This window comes from Thamnophis sirtalis, unplaced genomic scaffold (assembly GCF_051295495.1).
Source record: "Thamnophis sirtalis isolate CommonGarterSnake01/CBP01778 unplaced genomic scaffold, rThaSir2_p1.2 scaffold_13, whole genome shotgun sequence".
In the NCBI taxonomy this organism is placed as follows: Eukaryota; Metazoa; Chordata; class Lepidosauria; order Squamata; family Natricidae; genus Thamnophis; species Thamnophis sirtalis.
The window spans coordinates 20798589-20823209 of record NW_028261393.1 but is presented as its reverse complement, the minus strand read 5'-3'; the positions used below and the strand labels follow the sequence as shown (position 1 = coordinate 20823209).

At 41.9% G+C, this 24621-nt stretch overlaps 1 long non-coding RNA gene across 1 annotated transcript; it reads left to right on the top strand.

Annotated features, from left to right (window-relative positions):
• Positions 1 to 82: 82 nt before the first annotated feature.
• On the top strand, positions 83 to 24123 carry LOC148043095 (uncharacterized). Its single transcript, XR_015698279.1, has 3 exons — positions 83 to 206; positions 17162 to 17296; positions 23762 to 24123. It is a non-coding gene; the product is annotated as an uncharacterized LOC148043095 (long non-coding RNA).
• The last annotated feature ends 498 nt before the right edge of the window (positions 24124 to 24621 follow it).

Here is a 24621-nt window from a genome sequence, read left to right as displayed (position 1 = left end):
CCAGAATACAAACAAAATATCGGATAAAAGAAGTATGACATCCTTCAATGTGTGTAAGAGGAAAATAAGGATCATGGAGCCTAAACATAATTTAGCACCTGGTTGCTAAGCTAATCCAAATAAGAGACTATTATATGAAGTTCCAATCGTCAGGAATGATATGGTGCATCGTACAGATGGTCACCCAGAACTGGGCAACTTAAGAGGTAATTAAGTTGAGCTGCGGTGGCGCAGTCGTTGAAGTGCACTACTGCAGGCTACTTCTGCTGCCTGTCCGCTGCCTGCAGTTTGGCAGTTCAAATCCCACCAGGGTGACTCTGTAAACCACTTAGAGAGAGCTGGAAAGAACTGTGAAGTGGTATATAAGTCCAAGTGCTTATTGCTTAATTTTTGAGTCCTTTCCTTTGGTCCACAAGTGGCACTTGGAGCCATATTTGCTGGCATGCCAGCAGTCAGCTCTGCCATGCACGTGTGCACCAGCCAGCTTTCGGCCTTCCGAAGGGCTGGGGGAGGCCATTTTCGCCCTTTCCAGGCTTCAGGAAAGCCTCCGGGGACTGGGAAGGGGTCATGTGTGCATGCGCAGGGGGGGTGTCATCCACATAATGCACAGGTGGGCAGGGAAGACTGAATTGGTGTGGGGAGGCACGCACAGACAATTTTGGCATGCCATAAGAAGAACGTTCTCCATCACCGGTCTAGTGATAAGGGCAGCAGGCTAGAAAGCAGGAGTCTGTGTGTTCTGATCCTGCCTTAGCTGCGAAAGCCACTTTCATGGCTAAGTCGGGAATAGAACTCACGGTTCTGGGTGACCATCACCATTGGGTGACTTTGGGCCAGTGTCTCTCTCTCTCTCTCTTTCTCAGCCCAAACCACCTTACAGGGCTGTTGTTGTGCGGAAAATAGGAGGAGGAAGATGTGTTAGATATGTTTTTCACCTTGAGTTATTTATAAAAAAAAGAATAAAGGTAGGATGATAATAAATAAATTAATATCCACAGAATGTGTGCATTCTGAGACTCCCAATCCCTATTACAGATAGTCCTCCATTTACAACAGTTCATTTAGTGACCGTTCAAAGTTACGACGGCACTGAAAAAAGAGATTTATGACCATTTTTTATACTTACAACTGTTGTAGCATCCCCATGATCATGAGATCAAAATACAGATGGTTGGCAACTGGTTCATAGTTATGACCATTGCTGTGTCCCAAGATCCCATGATCCCCTTTCAACAACTGGGTTACTAAGTTATCAACTGCAGTGATTCACTTTAACCACTGTGGCAAGAATGATCGTAAAACGGGGCAAAACTCACTTAACAAATGTCTCTTTCAACAACGTAAATTTTTGGGTCAATTGTGGTCGTAAGTTGAGGACTACCTGTAATGGATATCTATTATCACAAGTTATGGGATTTCGGAGCCTTGGGGCTGATTAAAGAAATGTTACAAGAAGAGAAAGAGAAAATCACAGCAATGCATTTTTATGATACCTTGTTGGTTTAAAATTGTATCTTTTCTTTCTTTTCTTTGCATGTGGGGGGGGGCAGGGGAAGGGGATTGTAATAACAATCCCCTTCCCCTTTTTTCTATTACAATTGCCTTCCATTGAAGACCTGTACATTGCACGAGTCAAAAAGAGGACTTTGAAAATATCCACAGACCCCTCACATCCTGCACATAAATTGTTTCAACTCCCACCCTCAAAACAACACTATAGAGCACTGCATACCAGAAGAACTAGACACAAAGACAGTTTTTCCCCCAACGCCAACACTCTGCTAAACAACTAATTCCCTTAACACTGTCAAACTATTCACTAAGGCTGCCTTACTATTACTATTAGTCTTCTCATTGTTCCTATCATCCATGTCCTCCTACTTATGACTGCAGGACTGTAACTTTGTTGCTTGTATCTTTACGATTTATATTGATGGTTTCCTAGTATGATTTGATTGCTTAATTGTACCCTATGACAATCATTAAGTGTTGTGCCTTATGATTCTTGATGAATGTATCTTGTCGTTTTATGTACACTGAGAGCATAGGCACCAAAGACAAATTCCTTGTGTCTAATCACACTTGGCCAATATAAAGATTATTCACACTGTTTAAAGTCTATTCTAGAGCGTTCTCTCGCTCTCTCTCTCCCTATCTATCCTATCCTCCTATCAAATATGGGAGGTGGAAATCCAGAAAATGCTTACATTCACCAGTCAGCCAACCAAAGACGCTATTCCACGAATCAGGGAGGAAGCCCGTTTGAAAAACGATACCAAGAACAAAAAGTAAATTATAATAATATTAAAATCTGTTGCATTTTTCTCCCTCCTACAAAGAGCAGCTTGGAAAGCTCTCCTACCAACCTCGGTTCTTTTTCTCCGCCCGACAGGGACTTAAGTTCAATTGTCTTCTAAGTAAACCCCAACGGGCAATTTCGTCCCACGCGATTTGCAAAGCAATTAAGTGTTCTCCAAGTGGCAAAGGAAGTCCCGTCCAGATGCCTGGCTATTTTCCCCCCCAGTCTCTGTTGCCGACGAGTGGATCCAAGCAGGACTTGGCCAACCGCCGGTAAGTAAGCCATGGTAGGCAACCTGGGGCCTGGGAGCGCCACCATACTACACACACTTTTGTAACTTTCCTGCAGCTGGACGGCGGTCGAATGCAGCCTTTGTTCAGTCCAAATTGAAGTGTCCCCAACAGATGGCTGGCCTCATTCTGTTTGGACACATTTGGTGATGGGAAACCAAGCCTCTATCATCCATCCACCTATCTATCTATCTATCTATCTATCTATCTATCTATCTATCTATCTATCTATCTATCTATCTATCATCTACCTACCTACCTACCTACCCACCCACCCACCCACCCACCCATCTATTATCTATCTATCTATATCTATCTATTAATTATCTATCCATCCATCCATCCATCCATCTATCATCTATCTATATCTATCTATTATCTATTATCTATTTATTTATCTATTATCTATCTATCTATCATCCATCTATATCATCTATTATCTATCTATCTAACATCAATCAATCTATCAATCGATCTGTCTATCATCCATCTATATCATTTATATATTATCTGTCTGTCCGTCTGTCTGTCCATCTGTCCATCCATCCATCCATCAGTTCATCCGTCCATCCGCCAAGTAGATGTTAACAGCTGTAATATGATAAAATAGCTTAGTTTCTTTATTTAAGTAATTATTTTCTAAACAACTCTTTCTTACAAGGTACACTGCTAGAGGGTGAGTTGCCTAAATTTGGGAATGTGTAAAGTACTTCATTTTAACATTTCAGGGGAAATAAAGGCTATACTGAGCATTTCTGGAAGTGTTGTTCTACATTTTACATGTGAAACAAAGTCAGGATATACACCAGCTTATTTGGGACTGTAAAAAGTATAACATGAATCAGATCATTTGAGTATTGAACCTGTTAAAGTCACTCCAAAAACACGAGGAATAAACTTGGAACTTTAAACAATGTAATTGATGATGATGATGATGATGATGATGATGATGATGATGATTTGGAGAAGATAACAAAATACAAACACCTGCAAATAGAAATAGAACAACAATGGCAAAGGCAAGCAAGGATCATACCGATTAGTAATAGGCATCTTGGTGCAATCCCCAAACAACTGGTGCACCACTTGAACACCATTGGCATTGACAAATTTGCCATTAGTCAATTGCAGAAGGCGACTTTACTTGGAACAGCTTACATCGTGCAACAATGTCTGTCACATCCCTCAAACATCCAGATCTGCCTATCCCAGGTCCTTGGTAAGGACTTGATAGGTAGACAAAAATGCCAAACATCTGGCTGACTGTGCGATTCATAATCACAATTACGATCAAAGCAATTTGATGTCACCATCAGACTGCTAGAATATTTCCCCCCAGAATTTAATTAGGATCTGCCTTCCTGTAAAAGTATTTGAACTTCAGCTTCAGTATTTGTCCTTCCAAAGAAGAGTCAAGGCTGATTTCTTTTAGGATTGACCCACAGTCTCCTGGTGATTGGCCCAAAGTCATCCAGTTGGCTTTCATGCCTAAAGTGGGACTAGAACTCATAGTCTCTTGGAGATTGGCTTTCACACCAAAATTCAGACTAGAATTCACAGCACCTTAACCATTACATCAAATTGGCTTTCCTACAACCCCTGCCATCCTTGAGGGACTGTGTTAAATGAGCAAGGACTTGGTAAGTAGCAACCAGTTACCTACTTTATCAACTCTTTGGCTTGCAACTTGGGATGATGCCAAGTCCCAATTGACTGTGGGTTCAGCCAACCAACCCAGAATAAAAGGTGGCTTGCAGACACACGGTGGACCCTACCACTCTTCCTCACATGTGCTGATGAGTGTGCAAGAAAGAATGCTCCTCCTTTATTGGGCGGTGACATTTCCCCTTTGCTCTGCAGCCAAAAAAGCTTTCAGAGCACCTGAGCTAATCTCGCCCCCAGGCTCCTGATCGAAAAGAAAACAGCCACAAGGAAAGAGACGAGAGAAGGAGGAAGGCAGAGAAACGATAAAAATAGGGGCTGGCTGCATCGTTCTTTTATTTCTCATCTTTTTGGTTTCTGATTCTGTTTTGAGACCAGGCCAGGGGTCTTTCCTCATATACACCTAACCACGGGGCAAATCAGTGGTGAAATTCAATTATTTTTACTACCAGTTCTGTGGGCGTGGCTTGGTGGTGGGGTCCTGTGACTGAGTGGGCGTGGCCAGATCAATGTCACTCATGGGCATGCCCACTCAGTCCCCTCCCCCCACACCACCAAGCCACACCCACAGAACCCGGTAGGAAAAAATGTGGGTATGAGTCCACTCACAGCAGAGGTGCTCCTCCGTTTATGGTCCTCCGCTGGCTCCCTCCCTCCCTGGGTCTACCTTAAAGGAACAGGCTGCAGCAGCTCTGCTGTGAACGGAGGGAGAAACATTTGGATTGTCTCGGCTGCATTTAATGTTGAATTCTGTGGCAGAGACAATCCAAACATTTTTTCCCTCCATTCACAGCAGAACTGCTGCTTCCTTTATCATACCCCCCAGCCCCCTCCCTCCCTGGGACCACCTTGAAGGGACAGGCTGCAGCAGCTCTGCTGTGAAGGGAGGGAGAATAGCAATAGCAATAGCAGTTAGACTTATATACCGCTTCATAGGGCTTTCAGCCCTCTCTAAGCGGTTTACAGAGTCAGCATATTGCCCCCAACAACAATCCGGGTCCTTATTTTACCCACCTCGGAAGGATGGAAGGCTGAGTCAACCCTGAGCCGGTGAGATTTGAACAGCTGAACTGCAGAACTGCAGTCAGCTGAAGTACCCTGCAGTGCTGCATTTAACCACTGTGCCACCTCGGCTCTCTAATGTTTGGATTGGGTTGGCGGGTTGGATTGGGTTGGCGGGTTGAGCAGCCGGAAGAGGTGAGCGGCGACAGGGCAACCAGGCAGATGTGGGCGGAGCCACTAGGGATTTTTGCCACTAGCTTGGAGAACTGATGTCAATCGTCCCTGCCGGTTCGGCCGAACCAGGTTGAACCAGGAGGATTTCACCCCTGGGACAAATATCTTTTGCAACAGGGATGTTTTCTGCAATGCTTCTCCAAGAGATTGCTTTCTTCTTAGGATCACATCTGTAGGATCTGTCACTCATGGCTTTGGAGTGGCAGCCAGAGACCACAATGACTTGAAGCAGAGGCAACTAAAGCAGGAGAGGAGTCAGTCATGGAGACAATATATTTTGTGCTAGCCAGAATTTTCTATTTTATTTCTGTTTGCTTTTAAAGGAGGCTTAATAAGCTATGGAAAATATCTAGAACCATATTTGTTCATTGCCTCACTTCAAATGTTCCCAAGGATTTAATCTCAGTTTATCTAGAGAGCAATGCATTGGGGGGAAAGTGGTTTAAGCAGACCCAGGGGTGGGCTTCAAAACTTTTTCTTGCTGTTAAGAACAGTAGAAAAGAGAGAGTGGTCCATAGGGCACTTTGAACTCTTAAATGAAAGGTAAGATATAAATGAGTGTTTCATACGTACATTATTGTATTTTATAATTACCATAATTATAAATTATTGTATTATACCTGTTTCTCTGAAAATAAGACCTCCCCGGATACTGAGCCCAATCGGACTTTTGAGCGCATGCGCTAAAATAAACCCTCCCCCAAAAACATTGCAACACAGCAGCAGCCATTAGGTGACCACACTCGCCACCTCCTGCACCACAAAAATAATAAGACCTCCCCAGAAATAAGGCCAAGGGCTTATTTCAGGAGTCAAAAGAAAATATGACCCTGTCTTATTTTTGAGGAAACGCAGTAGTCTGCCTAGAGTAGTCCTATGGTAAGATAGGTGGCATTTAACAAATAAATAAGCAACATTAAATAAATATATTTCTTTTTGGGAAGACTTTTTCCATGAGCAAAGCTTATGACTCTATGGGAGAACTTGAGAGAAAACCTCTACCATACTTTGCTGTGCCAGTAATTAGTGATGCCATGAAGGGAAAATGCCTCTGGGTGGCAGTGTTTGCCTTCAAAATTCCATTAATTTCTGAAAAGTAAATGACCTGGAGTTTCTCTTTTAGGAAATATTAAAAAGGCAGAATGTTTCCCCTCAAAGAGAAATAGAAATCTTAAGACAGAAAATCAGCCCCAGCTCCCTGCCCCCAGCAGATATTTTGGTTAACTACAAGACAGTGGTGAGTTGCAGGCGGTATGTTGCGATACGGGCATAGCAGAGCCTGCCTGGAGCATCGGATATCATTCCGGTACGGTGCTCTTGAACAGTGGTTCCCAAACATGGCAACTTTTAAGACTTGTGGACTTCAACTCCCAGAATTCTCCAGCCAGCAGAGCTGGCTGGAGAATTCTGGGAGTTGAAGTCCACAAGTCTTAAAGTTGCCATGTTTGGGAACCACTGCTCTTGAAGGCCCACCTGTCCACCCGAACTCCTTACCATGTTTTAAAGCTTTCGGTGCTTCCGCGCAAGTGCAAGGTGCATACAGTGCCTGCGCGACATTCCACCGAGCAGCTGGAGGCTTGCAAAAGCGTCGCGGAGGCTTGTGAAAGCATCATTTGCAGCTACAACACATGCCCATGCTGAACACATGTGCACATGCACTGTGCGCATCCATGTGGGTGATGCCGGGCCCATTCCAACCGTACCAATTGGAATGGGATCCGGAACCCACCACTGCTACAAGACAAAAAAACCTCCTTCACCTCAGGACATAATAGGATTAGCCCTCAAGCCATCTAGCAACAGAACCCACCACATGACACCTGGGGAGATTGCATCACCCAGCAAGGTTCAACCAAGCCTGGGACTCAAAGGCCTAATGCATGGCCCCATGGGAGTCTGACAACCCATCAGGATACATTTCTTGCCACAGGAACAGGAAGCAAGTTCAAAGCCCAAGAGAGGTATACATCTCTCCCTCACCCATGTGCTTGATTGCCCAGGACCTCAAGCTACGTGGACCTGCCCACCGTTAAACCATCTTTCCAAAAAGCTTCCATGTTTCCAGAGTCTTCTTGGAACGGAACCCAGATGGACATTTCTTCCAACACTCTCCTGTGCAAGTGGAGTTACCAGATTTTCACTGTTAATTTTAACCTTATCATTATTACAGGACACACGAATGCTAGAAAAGTAGCTTTTCGTTGCTGTTCCAATGCTGGCCACCATTTTGACTTGTTTGACTTTCTTTGGCAGGGTCTCAGCCACTCTGGAAAATATTTTAGCATTTTACCAAAGGAACCTGTAGGGTTGGGGGGGGGTTGTTTGTTTTGTTTTGTTTTGTAGCTCAGGGTTGAAACTTTGGTCTTTGGAGCTTCCTGGTTTTGGTTGTTTTCTTGCAAATGTTTCATTACCCAAACTAGTCACTAGCACTGATAATGTTACCTAGTTTGGGTAATGTAACGTCTGCAAGAAAACAACCAAGCTCAGAAAGCACCAAGGACCCATCACAATTTTTTTCTACTCTGTCCATAATTTCCTTTCCTTCTTTCCTTTCTTTCTTTCTTCCCTTCCCTTCCTCCTTTCCTTTCCTCCTTTCCCTTCCCTTCCTTCCCTTCCTTTCCCTTCTTTCCTCCTTTCCCTTCCTCCTTTCCTCTCCCATCCTTTCCTTCTTTCCTTTCCTCCTTCCCTTCCCTTCTTTCCCCCTTCCTTTCCTCCTTTCCTTTCCCTTCTTTCCTCCTTTCCCTTCCTCCTTTCCTCTCCACCTTTCCTTCCCTTCACTTTCATTTCCCTTCATTTCCTTTTTTCCTTTCCTCCTTTCCTTTTTCCCTCCTTTCCTTTCCTCCTTTCCATCCCTTTCCTTCAAAGGGTCACTCTCGGTTTGAGTTCCTTATCGCACCATCTGCTTTTCACAGCAGTGCAACATTCACCGTCCCTGTTGGCCATGAACATTTAGCCAAAGAATCTCTGTCAAAACAGCCCTAAGGCTTATGCTAGCAACCTTCCTCCTCCTCCCCCACCCCCAGGTATGTCTCTGCATCCAGGTGAGAGACAAGAGGGCTTTGGGAGAAACCCCCACGCCCTGTCTCCAGACAGCCAGGAGGCCTTTTTCCCTTATGGAAAGCGCCTGGGATTAGCTCCCCATCTTGGAGATCCCAGGCTGACATTCTTTCCAGCTCGTCCTTTGAAGGGGCTTTATTAACCCCTAATTGTCCTTGGAAAGGAAAGCCAGGTGAAGCCTCCTGAGAGGGAAGAGTCCAGGGCCAGGGGAGGAAAGGAAGGAAGGAAGGAAGGAAGGAAGGAAGGAAGGAAAGAAAGAAAGAAAGAAAGAAAGAAAGAAAGAAAAAAAGAAAAAAAGAAAAAAAGAAGGAAAGAAAAAAGGAAGGAAGGAAAGAAAAAAAGGAAGGAGGGAGGAAAAAAGAAAAAAAGGGAGGGAGGGAATGAGGAAGGAAAGAAGAAAGAAATGAGGAAAGAAAGAAAGAAATGAAGGAAGGAAGGAAGGAAGGAAGGAAGGAAGGAAGGAAAGAAAATAGATCAAGGCTGCAGTTATAGATGATGCTTCTTATCCTTTGAATACAGTTTGTAGAACAATTTCATTTATTATTTTCTGAAATCATCCAAAGCAAAAGAATAAGTTAGAATAACCTAACAGAGCAATCTCCAGATTTGATGGTTATTTTAACTAATGTGGAATAATACCAAGCATCAGAACAGTCAATTTTCCTTATGTACTCATTTGTCATATTATGTCTTTATTTGTTTTTTTAGATTTTTTTTTTAAATCCCATCTTTATTATTTTTATAAATAACTCAAGGCAGTGGATGTACTTAATGCTCCTTCCTCCTCCTATTTTCCCACAACCACAACAACACTATAGGGTGAGTTGCTCTGAGAGAGAGTGACTGGCCAACCTGATATGCTGCTGAGATTTAATTTTTCTTCTGGTGGGGGTGGGGGAGAGAAAATTATCTAGGAATAAGCTGGTTGAGGAATTCTGGGAATTGAAGTCCAGAAGTTTTAAAGTTGCCAAGTTTGGAGACCCCTGAAGGCTATCTCACTGGCTCAAGGTTGACTCATCTTCCATCCTTCCGAGATCAGTAAAATGAGAACCCAGATTGTTGGGGGCAAGACACTGACTCTGTAAACTGCTTAGAGAGGGCTGTAAAGCACTGTGAAGCAGTATCAGTGGTGGGATTCAATTTTTTTTACTACCAGCTCTGTGGGTATGGCGTGGTGGGCATGCTTGGTGAGTGTGCTTGGTGGGTGTGGCAGGGGAAGGATACTGCAAAATCCCCATTCCCTCCCAATCAGCTGGGACTCGGGAGGCAGAGAATAGATGGGGGCGGGGCCAGTCAGAGGTGGTATTTACTGATTCGCTGAACTACTTAAAATTTTCACTACCGGTTCTCCAGAACTGGTCAGTACCTGCTGAATAGGATCTCTGAGTGGTATATAAGTCTAAGTGCTATTACTATCAGTCAGCAAGCACTTTTCTATAGCAATTGCTTAAACTCAATTTACCTTTCCTGGAGTAATCATGGTCTGCAGTGCTTGGAATGAAATAGACTTAAATATCAACAAAATCAACAATATTTTTGTTTCAGCCACCAGATAAAGATATGTTGGACTCTTCCCACTCCAAGTTGAGGAAGATTTTTGTAGCTGTTTATTTGGCCCAGTTTAAAGAGGCAAATCTTATGAGTTGGCTCCTAGAGCATCCACAACAGGAGGCCGAATGACGGCAGCAGCATTTGTGTCGTTGCGTCACTAGCCCCACCCCTTTTGACTTGCAAGTGCTTGTGGGGCAGCACTTTGAATTTGTCATTTTGACAAAAGCAGGAATCTGCTGCAGACGCCCATGCACTGGCCTTTTAAAATGTTTCCTTAATAAATCATCTCCTATAAATAAAGAGAGAGAAAGAGGGTGGAGGCAGAGTCTTAGGCTAGTAGATAAAATTAATGTTAGGCTTGGCTGGTTGTGAGAATCTGGGACTGTTTTTTAACAGATTAACAGAGTTGTAGGCCATCTAGTCCAATCCCCCCATCCAAGCAGGAGACCCTGCCTACACCATTTCTGGCGGACGGCAGTCCATTCTCTTCTTGAAAGCTTCCGGTGACGAAGCTTCCACAACTTCCGAAAGCAACTTCTGTTCCATGGGTTGATTGTGGTGTCCAGCATAGAGGTGTCCGCATGGAGGAGAGTCAAAAAAATCATGGCACGACAAAACCGCGCTCCACTAAAGCGCGCCCGATTAAACTGCGTCGCTGACGTCATCAGCAGGGCGACAACAGCGACCGCGGAGAAAAAAGGGCGCTTTAACTAGCGCTTTGAAAGCAAGCCGATTCAAGTTAAGGTAAGGGTTAGGTTTAGGGTTAGGTTTAGGGTTAGGTTTAGGGTTAGGTTTAGGGTTAGGGTTAGGTTAAGGGTTAGGTTTAGGGTTAGGGTTAGGGTTAGGGTTAGGGTTAGGGTTAGGTTAAGGGTTAGGGTTAGGTTTAGGGTTAGGTTAAGGGTTAGGATTAGGTTTAGCGTTAGGTTAAGGGTTAGGGTTAGGTTTAGGATTAGGTTTAGGGGGGTTAGGTTTAGGTTTAGGGGTTAATTTTAGCTTTAGCGTTTACAGCGTGCTTTTTTCTCCGGCTGTTGTCGCACTGTGATGATGTCAGCTATGCGGTTTCGTCGAGCGCCCTTTAGTCGAACGCGGTTTTGTGGTGGAACCAAAAAAATTACATCTACCAGCATCCAACTGGAGCCCTGGCCCAGCCCTTGTTTCTATGCAACCCCTGCCAAAAGAAGTAGGGCACCCATTGTGGGACTGTGGCTGCTATCTTGACTTTTTTTGACCTTTGTCCCTGAAGATACTGTTGGGTGAGGTAAAACCTGACTTGTTTTACCTCCATGCAAATATCCAGTGGCTAAGATACTGAGCTTGTCAATCAGCAAGGTCAGCTGATGGCAGTTCGAATCCCTAGCGCCATGTAATGGAGTGAGCTCCCGTTACTTGTCCCAGCTTCTGCCAACCTAGCAGTTCATGCAAAAATGCAAGTAGAAAAATAGGGACCACCTTTGGTGGGAAGGTAACAGCATTCTGTGCTCCTTCGGTGTTTAATCATGCCGGCCACATGACCACAGAGACGTCTTCGGACGGCGTTGGCTCTTCAGCTTTGAAATGGAGATGAGCACTGGCCCCTAGAGTTAGGCACAACTAGCACATATAAAAACTTTATAAGTTTGAGAACTACCTGTATGTCTTTGCAGTTTATTTTGTTCCCCAGATTTATTTAGGACAAACCAGGGAAGGTTTCTTTGGAATCTGAGAAAATAAATTTCTCCTCCCTCACCCCAATTCTGCTGGAATATTGTTTCTTTTGGTCTTCATTAAGACTGGATGTGTTTTTTATTCTTTAGGCCTGTTTACCAGATCCAGTGAGCAACTGAATCAACCAAGGTGTGTCAGTCACTTAGTAGGGCCCAATAGCATCTCAGCACCTGAAAAAGGTGGGTGAGAATGAATTTCTCTGCTGCACCAACCTTACCTGCTTACTCACTGGAAAATAATGGCTTGCCCTGATGGAAAAATAAACTAAAATCCCCCCCGATCCCATGGTGTTTCGGTAAACTATAAAAAATAATAATAAGTTAACCTTAAATAATTTCTTATTTCTGTGAATTAAGAAGAATAATGAAACTTCTCATCTTTAGAGACCCTGGGTAAAATGCCTGAGTATCTCAAAACGAGAAGACTCCTGCGAGTCCTTTGGACTGCAAGGCAATCCAACCAGTCAGCCCTAGAGGAGATCAACCCTGACTGCTCTTTAGAAGGCCAGATCCCGAAGAGGACATCAGGGGTGTCAAATTCAATTTCATTGAGGGCTGCATAAGGCTTGTGTTTGACCTTGGAGGGCCAGGATGGGTGGGTGGTATGGCCGTGGTGGGCATGATGGGACTCGTGTTGGGGGCACCTGTGGTGGCCAAGTGCTAATGCAGAACTTCCCTGAGATCCTCTCTCACTCTCAATATAATCTTCCTTCCTTCCTTCCTTCCCTCTTCCTTCTCTTTCCTTATTTTTCCTTCCTTGTTCTCTTCCTATCTTTTTCTTGGTCTTTCTCCTTTCTTGTCCCTTCTTGCATGCTCAAATGCAAAAGGGGAAAGATTTCTCCTTTTATTTTGTTTTTAGTTTGTTTTGAGAGCCCTCTGCCTGCAAAACTGGAGCCTGGGGAGGGGGGTGCCCATTTTCTGTGGCAAAGGGTTGCAGAAGGCCATTGTGGCAGAAAATGGGGTATGCCAATTTAGCTGACAGTGGCACCGTGGGCAGCCCTTCACTGTTTTCACTCTGGCTCTGTGGTCCAGATCTAAGCACCCCACAGGCCTGATCCAGCCACAGGCTTAGAGTTTGACACCCCTGACCTATTTCATTGCAACAGTAACAGCCTCTTCACCCTGATTCATAAAAATGCCTGCATTTGGATCCAGGAATTCCATTTATTGCATATTTTTGCTCCTTGCTTCTGTAGGCTTGGGTTGGCCCAATTTTACAACAGCAGAGAAATGTGGTCAGCAGTTGATGGACAGAGATGCCTAACAGGCTGCCTCCCAAATATCTCTTTCTATGAACTTAAGTGAATGATTAACTTTAACACTTTTGTTCTTTACCTCTAAACAGCCTTTAAATGTCACTATTGGCCTTGCAACACCTTGCAAACCCAGCCCTTCAGCTGCATTCATTCACAAACAGGCTGACGCTGGATAGGACCATCAACCTTTCTCTAATTCCCCCTTTAACCTCCATTGCAACATGGAAACTGTGAAATATTTCCCCCCCTACACAGCATTTTTTCTTACTACTGCTGGACAAAGCAAACCTTTCCTGCATTTCTCTGTAGGTGTCGAGCGGGTATACTTAAAGGGTGTGGTTTGCATTTCTACGGAGGTATCCCCAAAATAATGGCTTTTCTCTCGTATACCATATTTCCTTCCCCCATATGTTGGTTAATTGATTGGTAGCACAAACTACCTATGGAGGCAGCATTCAATCAGAGAGTGTCTAAAATTAGAGTGTTTGGGAGCTTAAAATGGGAAAGTACACAGCAATGGCAAAATTAACAGTATATGTGCACAATAGAATGCAAGCATTAAATAAATGGAAGCAAGAATGGTTCCTATACATATAATACACCATGCAACAACATGACAATGTTGGTTTCAAAGTGGGCCTGTGTATCTGGAAATATGGTGAATGAGCAAATATACAAAGTTAGGAAGTTAGAAATTCAATAGTCCTTTTTTATTTTCTTTTTTCTATTGCTTTTCTGGTATTTTAATTCTTATTCAATGTGATCATTTAGCTATAGATTTCCTTCGTTAACAAGAGGGAGGGGGAGACAGAGACACACAGAGACACACACAGACACACTCACAGACAGACAGACACACACACACACACAAACACAGACTTTTTACTTTTCTCTGTTCTCAATATACTAAGCTGAGTAAATACAGTATAATAGAATGTTACTAAACTTTAACCACATTGTATAACAACATAAAATGTATCAGGATTTATAAAAACATAATAAAACGGAGGGGGGAAGTTATGTTATTTGCTGTTGATATTGGCTCCACACTGCAACACAATCTTCATGCAGTGGAGAGCACAGATTGGTTTCCATGCCAAGTTCAATATTCTGTCTCCGAGTTTCAGAAAAAGCTTTGGCAGCAAAGCACCTTTGGGTATGTCACCAAGCAAAAGTCACGAGTCAGTTCAGGGCGACTGCAAGCTATATCAAAAAATAAAGTAAAACAAAATAATAGAATTAACACTTAGACTTATATACTCCTTCATAGTACTTTCACAGCCGTCTGTAAGCGGTTTACAGAGTCAGCCTCTTGCTCCCAACAACCTGCCGACCTTGGAAGGATGGAAGGCTAAGTCAACCTTGAGCCGGGTGAGATTTGACCTGCCAAATTGCAGGCAAGTAGCCTGCAGTATTGCATTCTAACTGCAGGCAAGGAAGGAAGGGAGGAAGGAAGGGAGGGAGGGAGGGAGGAAGGAAAATAGCAATAGTACTTATATACTGCTTCACAGTGCTTTTTACAGTCCTCTCTAAGCAGTTTACAGAGTCAGCCTCTTGCCCCCAACAATCGGGGTCCTCATTTAACCCACCTCGGAAGGATGGGAGGCTGAGTCAACTTTGAGCCTGGTGAGATTCGAAAGGCCAAACTGCAACTAGCAGTCAGCTGAAGTAGCCTGAAGCACTCTAACACCTGTAATAAAATAATATAATATAAAAAATAATAATAAATAAGATAAGATAAAATAAAAAATAAAATAATATAATAAAAAATAATATAATAAAAAATAAATAATAAAAAATAAATAATAAAAATAAATAATAAAAAATAAAAAAAATAAAAAAATAAAAAAATAAAAAAATAAAAAAATAAAAAAATAAAATAATAAAATAATAAAATAATAAAATAATAAAATAATAAAATAATAAAATAATAAAATAATAAAATAATAAAATAATAAAATAATAAAATAATAAAATAATAAAATAATAAAATAATAAAATAATAAAATAATAAAATAATAAAATAATAAAATAATAAAATAATAAAATAATAAAATAATAATAAAATAAAATAATAAAAAAATAAAATAATAAAATAATAAAAAATAAAAAAATAATAAAAATAATAAAATAAATAAATAATAATACAAAATCAAATAATCAAATAATCAAATAATCAAATAATCAAATAATAAATAAAATAAATAAAATAAATAAAATAAATAAAATAAATAAAATAAATAAAATAAATAAAATAAATAAAATAAATAAAATAAATAAAATAAATAAAATAAATAAATAAATAAATGAAATAAATGAAATAAATAAAATAATAAATAAAATAAATGAAATAATAAATAAATAAATGAAATAAATGAAATAAATAAAATGAAATAAATAAAATAAATAAAATAAATAATAAAATAAATAAAATAAATAATAAAATAAATAAAATAAATAAAATAAATAAAATAAATAAAATAAATAAAATAAATAAAATAAATAAAATAAATAAAATAAATAAAATAATAAATAAAATAAATAATGAATAATAAAATAAATAATAAAAAATAAAATAATAAAATAAAATAATAAAATAAAATAATAAAATAATAAAATAAAATAATAAAATAAAATAATAAAATAAAATAATAAAATAAAATAAATAAATAAACAAATAAATAAATAAAATAAAATAAAATAATAAAATAAAATAATAAAATAAAATAAATGTTATGCCTCCATTTTATCCAGCTTTTTCTCTCCCGGCTTGGAACTGGACCGGATTTTTCATCCAGCAGCCCTTTTTACTATGCAAACAGGGGAAAGGGTGCCCTGCCTTTATTTATTTATTAATAAAATGAGGCTTACAAAAATAAAACCCCAATATGAAAGCCAATAAACTCCCCCACCCGCCCACCCCCTGGTGACAATGATCACACCAACCACTTGATGGGCTCTATATCATCCTAGGATGCCCAGGCCAACTGGCAAAGCCATATCTTCAGGGCCTTTCAAAAGAGAACCAAGGTGAGGGCCAATCTTATTTCTTCAGCGATGGTGTTCTACAGCAGGAGTGTCAAACTCGAGCCCAGGGGCCAGATCCAGCCCATGGGGTACTTAGATCTGGCCAGGGGTGGGCTGGTAGGGGTTCACCCAGGTTCAGGAGAACCCATAGCTAACATTATGGCTAGTTCAGAAAAGCTCCAAATCTAATCACTGGCTGGCCCCACCCACCCCACCCCATCCTTCTCCTCCCAGCATCCGAGTCTCCACCCACCCCTTTTTGGATGCGAGGTAAGTGCAGGGCCCACACGGAGGCTCAGGGATGGGAAAAAAATGGGCCTCCTGGAAGTTCCTGAAGGCCTCTGGAGCACGGAGGAGGCAGTTTTCACCTCCGGAGCCTGGGGAAGGCAAAAACGCCCCCCTGCCATGGTGCAGGAGATCAACATGGTCATGGCCACCATGGCCACGCCCATGGCCACCCAGCAACTGGGCAGAGAACCTATTGCTGAAATTTTTGAAGGCCTCCTTTAGATTTGGCCTGCAGGGCCACCCTGGAACAGCAAAGGAGTGGCCCGTGTTGCCTCTGCCACTGAAAACAGAGGCCCTCCTGACCTCCATTTTTGCTGGCAGAGGGTTGCAGGAGGCCATCACAGACAAAAATGGAACTTGGGATCCTGTTTTATCTGGCAGAGCGCTCAGGCCACCACAGACATCCCCAGTACGAGTGACATTGAACTGGCCACGCCCATCCTGGCCACCCCTGTTCTATAGGGAAGGAGCCGCCACGGAGAAAGTCCTTTTTCTCGGTCCCACTAGGGGGAGCTCCTTAAAAGAGAGAAGCCATAACACATATCCTGCCTCCTCACTCTAGTGAGTCAGGCAGATGTAACTTTAGAGTCTTTCTGTGCCAGCTTCCTTCTAACTGAGCTGCTAACGCAATTCACCCCATGTCAACAGGAACAGCAGGACAAAAACAAACCCAATTAGATGAAAGAGAAAAATCTTCTTTCTTCTTCCCTCTGGCAGATTTTGTGAGAAGTATGAAGTAGGTATGACTTCTCTGAATCAGCTTGGGAGTAATTGTTTTTCCTCCTCCTTCAGCTCCACCTTCTTGGGTGCCTATCACCAATTGGTCATCCTCTCCAGAGAGAGAGTTTCTCAAGACAAAGGTGAGTGCCCAAAGGCACATGTTGGCCAACCAAGTCATAAATCAGTGTATCATCCAGAAGAAACTAGGTAAGTGATTTCCGCTCTCTCCTTGGCCTCGTTGTACCTCCCGAGCTCTTTTTTTTTCTTTTACCACCCAAGAAAGCTTCCATTTTGAAAAGCTTGTGTGTGTCTGGGTGTGCATATTTAAGTGTGTGCCTTCAAGTCAGTGTACACTGCTGGCAATTGCCTGGACTAGCCTATGCTGTTTTCTAGGCAACTCACAGGTGGGTTGCAATTGCCTTCTTCTTCCTAAGGCTGAGAGAGAATGACTGGCCCGAAATCACCTAGCTGGCTTTGTGCCAGTCAGAACTAGAACTCACAGTCAGGATCCTGGTTTCTAGCATGGTGTTATACATAATCACATAGTTCGCTTTGAAAGATTAGAGATAAAAAAATAATAGAAAATAAAGATTAGACATCAAAAATAATAGAGATTGAAATTGTTGTTGTTGTTGTTATTATTATTATAATTATTATAATTATTATTTAATTAAGCATGGCTTAAGATGTAAACCATCAAGAAAGAAACAGAAGATTTAACACTCTTTGACCAAGAACAAGCACTACAAACTAATGCTATGAAAGCGAAGATGCAAAAAACTACCGACAATCCAAACTGTCGACTTTGCAATAATAACATCGAAACTGTTTCACATTTAATATTTGAGTGCAGCGAAATTGTGCAAACTGATTACAAAGCAAGACAGGATCGAGTTGCTAAACTAATCCACTGGGCATTATGTAAAAAATACGACTTACCTGTATCCGAAAAGTCATGGGAACATAAAGTGGAAAAAGTTGAAAAGGAGAAGGTGAAGCTCTTGTAGGACTTTCAAATATAGACGGATCATCCTTTATCCAGATAGCACAGTTGTCAAAAATTGAAACGTACAATTTATTGATACCATTGTACCAGGAGACGCCAGAGTCGAAGAAAAAGAACTGGGAAAATCACAAAAGATAGTGCCCCAGCCATCGAAACTACATGATTATGGATGAAACATGTAACAGCAATACCCATTGTTATCAGGCCACTTGGGCCCATGTCCAAGAATTTTATAAAATACACCAAGAAACTGCAGCTTCCTGCAATAACACCAGCGAAAAAACTGTCCTACTAGGAACATCGTACATTTTAAGAAGATACTTGGTTGATACCTAGGACGCTGGTAGCAACTCATATCAACCATTAGCACCAGTCAATGGTATTTGTGGTACATTTTTAAATATTCAGTTGACTGAGTTTCATGTTTAATGAATAAATGATGTAACAATAATAAAAGTACAGAATTTGACATGAATGGTTCTACAGACACTCCAAGGATTATGGGCGTACTACCATACGCTCTGCTGGAAGCCATCAGCTGATGGGGACCCATCTGCCAATCACAGCGCTGCTGGTTTTGGCAGAGGGCTAGACACGCTTGGTTAGCTATCAATTAAGACTCACCTTTGGCTTTGCTTCATGTTTTACCTGTGCAAGCTTGATCAGTTTGAAAACAAAAATAACTGTAAACCTAGATCACAAGTTTCTCACAACGCTCTGAGCTTAGAGGTTACCATCCACAATCTCCGAATGTTTGGCTGTAGCTCTGCCACCAGCTAAAACAGCCCGAGTAGCATCATGGTTTAAGAACAGTGAATCGCATGTAGAATTTGAAGACAATTCACCTTCCATATACAGTAGATGAATTGTGTTTCCTACATCTTTTGTATATCTCTAAGTAATCCTCATATTAGTTGTGGGTGCAGTGGTTCAATGGCTAAGACGCTGAGCTTGTTGATCAGAAAGGTCGGCAGTTCGGATCCCTAGTGCTGCATAATGGAGTGAGTTCCTGTTACTTGTCCCAGTTTCTGCCAACCTAACAGTTCAAAAGCATGTAGAAAATGCAAGTACAAAAATAGGAACCACCTTTGGTGGGAAGGTAACAGTGTCCCGTGCACCTTCAGCATTTAGTCATGCCGGCCACATGACCACGGAGACGTCTTCAGACAGCGCTGGCTCTTCGGCTTTGAAACGGAGATGAGCACCACCCCCTAGAGTCAGGAACGACTAGCACATATGTATGAGGGGAACATTTACCTTTAAGTAACCCTCAATTTACAGCCATTTGTTGAGCAATGAAATTACAACCAAAAAAAAGTCTTCACACTTATAATTGTCATAGCAATCCTCATAGTCACCCGATCAAAATCTGGGTGCTTGCCAACTACTCTGTATTTACTATAGTTGGGGCATCCTCACATAATCACCATTTGCAACTTCCCAGCTTCAGAACCAACTATTTGATTCAGTTAAAGGCAGTGATTCGCTTAGCAACATGGCAAAAAAAAGGTTGTAAAATCAAGCACCACTCTCTTAACAACCACTTTGCTTAGCAACAGAAATTCTGGTCTCAGTTGTGGTTGTAGCTCAAGGACCGCCTGTACGGAATTAACCTGCTTTCTCAGATTCATGTCTTAGTGTCACACAACACCCAGTGCTACTAAACCGAACCCATAATTAAAAATGAACGAAGCTTCCACCGGTTTGTAAATGCCAAAGATGGTACAGGTAGTCCTCGACTTCTGACCACAATTGAGCCCAACCTTTCTGTTGTTAAGAGAGATAGTTGAGTTTTGCCCCACTTTACGACCTTTTTTGCCACAGTTGTTAAATGAATCACCGCAGTTGTTCAGTCAGTAAGTTTAAGTTTACTTTATTGTCATTGCACCTCATACTACGAAATGAAATTAAATTCAAATTAAAGAAGGGTTGTTAAGTAAATCTGGCTTCCCCCTTGACTTTGCTTCTCAGAAAGTTGCAAAAGCTGGATCCCATGACCCCAGGGCATTGCAACCATCATATGTATGCAGGAGTGGGATTGAAAATTTTAAAGTTCTCTGCCTGGTTGCTGTGTGGGCTTGGCCATGTGGTGTGTGGCCTACTTGGCCTCCTGCAACACAGTGGTGTGTGTGTGTGTGTTTCACCCTCCCCAGGCTCCAGAGGCTTTCTCTGAGCCTTCGGGAGGGGAAAAACGCCCCCCCAGGGCTCCAGAAGTTGGAAACAGGCTCATTTCTGGACTTCCAGAACTTCTGGGAGGCCCATTTTTCACCCTCCCAAAGCCTCTGTACAGGCCCTGAACTTACATGATGAATGGGCTGCGTGAAGACTTCTGGGAGGGGTGAGCCAGTCCTTCCAGCTACCGGTTCAGCAAACTAGATGCAAAATTAGCATACAGTTCGCCCAAACTGGTCTGAACCGGCTGAATCCCACCCCTGCATACAAGTCAGTTGCCAACTGTCCAAATTTTGATCACATGAATGTGAGGATGCTGCAATGGTCGTAAGTGTGAAAAATGGTCACTTTTTTCAGTGCTGTTGTAATTTTGTCATGAAACACACTGTTGTAATTTGAGGCAACCGGTAACTGCTTGAGCTGTGTGCTCACAATGCACGGGTTTGCATGGAAGGTGGTTCAACAACCAACTGGACCATAGATGCTGTTTTCAATCCTTAACATGCCTCCATCTGTCCATCTCTGATGACTGGGAAGGTGTGGGAGTGACGCCGCCCAAACTCTCCTTGAAGTTCAGAGGGGTAGATAGCAAGGGTTAATTCACACCTCATTAAGTTGTGCAAATTAGCAAGGATTAAAGCATCCCTCGACCACAAGTGTGAACAAGCCCAATCTGAAATGTGTTTTGCAAACAGCCCTTCGTGCCTGTATTTGCGGCTTGCCCATCAAGAGGAGAAGAACGCATTCACAGGCGACTGGTGTTTTTTTCCCCTTTCTTTGGCAATAAACAAAGCTTGAGGTTTTAACTTCAAAGGATTACCATTGTTGTGATAAGGAGGGGTGCCTTCAAAGTTGCTGCATCGCTCAGGGGAGAATGGGTGTAAGTTGGTTGCCCACCCAATCGACGTTGCAAGAGATTTGATCCCTGGCTGGTTTTTTCCCATGTCAATTTTGATATATAAGATGGTGGGAGTGGGAGTGTGTATGTGTGTGTGTGTGTGTGTGTGTCAGTTTTGGCTGACACAACAGAACACAACAGAATTGTGCTGGTCCATCAAACCCCCAAGATTCCCATTATTCACATCTGGAAGAGACTTCATCTAAACCTTCCCCTGTTTGGCAACTCATTTTCCAACTAATTGTTGTTGTTGTTGTTAGTCGCAAAGTTGTGTCCGACCCATCACGACCCCATGGACAACGTTCCTCCAGGCCTCCCTGTTCTTCACCATCCTCTGGAGTTTACTTAAGCTCACGCTGACTGCTTTAGTGACTCCATCCAGCCACCTCACTCTCTGTCATCCCCTTCTTCTTTTGCCCTCCATCGTTCCCATCATGAGGCTCTTCTCCAGTGAGTCCTTCCTTCTCATTAGGTGGCCAAAGTATTTGAGTTTCCTCTTCAGGATCTGGCCTTCTAAAGAGCAGTCAGGGTTGATCTCCTCTAAGACTGAGTGGTTTGATCGCCTTCCAGTCCAACTAAAACTTAAATATGTCAGTTTAAAGCCACCTTGCCTCCAGTGCTACCAAATTTTCGGCGACCATGAACTCCTTCAATGTTTCTCCTTCAATGTTTAATCCACCATAGTTACAGTAACAGCTGGAAGGGACCTTCAGGGTCATCTAGTCCGACCCCCTACTGACACAGAAAATCTGTACTATTTCTGACGAATGGCTATCCAGCCTCATCTTAAAAGCATCCAGTAATGGAGAGTCCACAACTTCTGAAGGCAAGTTTGTTCCACTGATTAATTGTTCGCACTGTTAGGAATTTTCTCCTTAGTTCTAGGTTGTTTCTCTCCCCATGATTAGTTTCCACCCATTGTTTTTATTGTCCTGCCTACAGGTGCTTTGGTAAATAGGTTGGACCCCTCTTCCTTGCGGCAGTCCTTCAAATATTGGAAGACTGCAATCATGTCATCCCTGGTCCTCCTTTTCATTAGACTAGACTCATGATGGTGAACATATGACACACATGCCACAGGTGGCACATGGAATCATATCTGCCAGAACGTGAGCCATCAGCTCCAGCGTGCATGCTTGTGCTGGCCAGCTGATATTTGGCCTTCCAGAGGGCTGGGGGAGGCCATTTTCGCCCTCCCCAGGCTTCAAGAAAGCCTCCGGAGCCTGGGGAGGGCAAAAACTCCCCCCCATGTGGGGGGATGTCCATGCACGCATGCACTGGGGGAGTCACACACGCATGCACAGGTGGGCAGTGAGGGCAGTTATGCACACGCACAATTTTGGCACACATTTACAAAAAGGTTTGCCATCACAGGTCTAGACATACCCAGTCCCTTCAATCATTCTTCGTACGTTATAGGTAGCTTCTAGCACCCTAACCCGTTTTTTTTTTGTTGTTATGTGTTTCGTTATGTGTTTTTGTTTCTCTTTATTTTTGTAAGCCGCCCGGAGTCCTTCGGGATTGGGCGGCATATAAATGTGGTTAATAAATAAATAAATAATCAACTTTATTGTTGTTTTCTGAACTTTTTCCAAAATCTCAACATCTTTTTTCTATTGGGATGACCAAAACTGGATGCAGTATTTGTAGGAAGGTAGCACCCACCCGTCCTTCTCCTAAAAGAATGACATATTTTAGGAAATATGAAAAAGGCAGAATATTATATTTCCCTGGATGAGAAAAGGAGAAACATGTTTTTAAAGGCAAAGCAGTTTTGTCTTTAGAGACTGTGAGTTCTAGTCCTGCCTTAGGGACAAAGCCAGTTGGGTGACCTTGGGCCAGTCACTGTCTCTAAGCCCTGGGAGGGAGTCAAGGGCAAACCACTTCAGAGAAACCTTGCTAGTCCAGGCAGCTGTCAGAAGTAAAGACGGACTTGAAGGCAAACACGCACACACAAACACACACACACACACACTCACTGACTCACTCACACACAGAGTAGCCACTAGGTTCATAAGAGAGGTGGTTAAATGTGCTTTTTAAATGCCTTGTGTAAATACACTTAACTGATCTTGGTCCAATCTCCAGGTCATCTAATCCAACCCATTACAAAAGACAGGGAGGTAGATTTTTAATTTTTTCTAAATTACAGTAAAGCTTATTATAAGATAGTAATCATTTTTAATTAAAGCTTATTACAAGATAAATATAAATGCAAACAAAAATTGAAAAAGATGGAAAGAAAGAAAGTCCAGATGTGATTTCCAAATGGAAACAAGGCTAGTTAAATCCTTCTTCCTAAACTTCTTGACAAGTAACTTATCCAGCTGTTAGAGGACAACAGCAAGGGAAGCCCACATTCTCTCTTGGACGCTGGTTTCATGGCTGAACCGTTTTTACTATTTGAAAGTTTTGCTCAACATTAATCTGGAATTCGCTTTCTGGTAACTTAAGCCTTTTATTTGGTGCCCTGCATACAAAAAATGGACACGGCCTTAAGCTTTCCAGATGTGTAGAAGATAACTTATACTGTGACATTTAGTAAAATACATCTCTTTCTTATTTGGGTTTTTTTCCCTCTGTCTTACAAATGAAGCCGTATGCAAATGATTTACCTTTCCTGGACTCAAATTCACCACAGCTATCAGGATAAAGAGGAAGCTCCTTGAAAGGGAGAAGATCAGTCTGCAAGATCTTCTTACTGAATAGAAGAGCGAAAGGAATTCAGCTTGCCTGGTGTTATCCAGAATCAACCTGTTCTCGATGGATCCAAATTTGTCCTACTTTGTAAAGTTTTTTTTAAAGCTTTTTATTAAACACACATTAAAACATTGGACACAGTGTAACCGTCCTGGCAATATCTTTGCCATACATACTAGAATACAAAGTTAAATATTATAACCACCAGGCTTATTTACAATTGGTCTATATCGTATTTCCATCCATGTGGCTTTGTTCTTGTCTTATACATTTTCACTGTTATAATTTCATGCATAATTCTAATCTCCATTCTACATATTTTAGCCATTGCTTATTTTGCGTCTTTCCTTTCTTGTTCTAACCATCAATAAAATTTATCCCAGATCTTATAATATTCTGATTTGTCTTTGTTCTTCAATTCCCATGTCAATTTATCCATTTCAGCACAAATCAGAATTTTCCTAATTACTTCCTCTTCTTGTGGAATTTCCCTGTTTTTCCAATTTTGGGCAAAGACCATTCTTGGTCTATGTACTATTAAGTAGATTACCCCCTTGTTGTGTTTATCATTTATGATTCCCAAAAGAAATAGCTTTGGTTTGAATTCTATTTCCTCTTCAGTTATCTCTATCAGCCACCTTGAATTTTCCGCCAATATTCTTTTGTTTTTGGGTACAACCACCACATATGGTAGTATGTGCCTGATTCATAATCACATTTCTAACAATTTGGTGCTAAATTTCTAAACATTTTGGC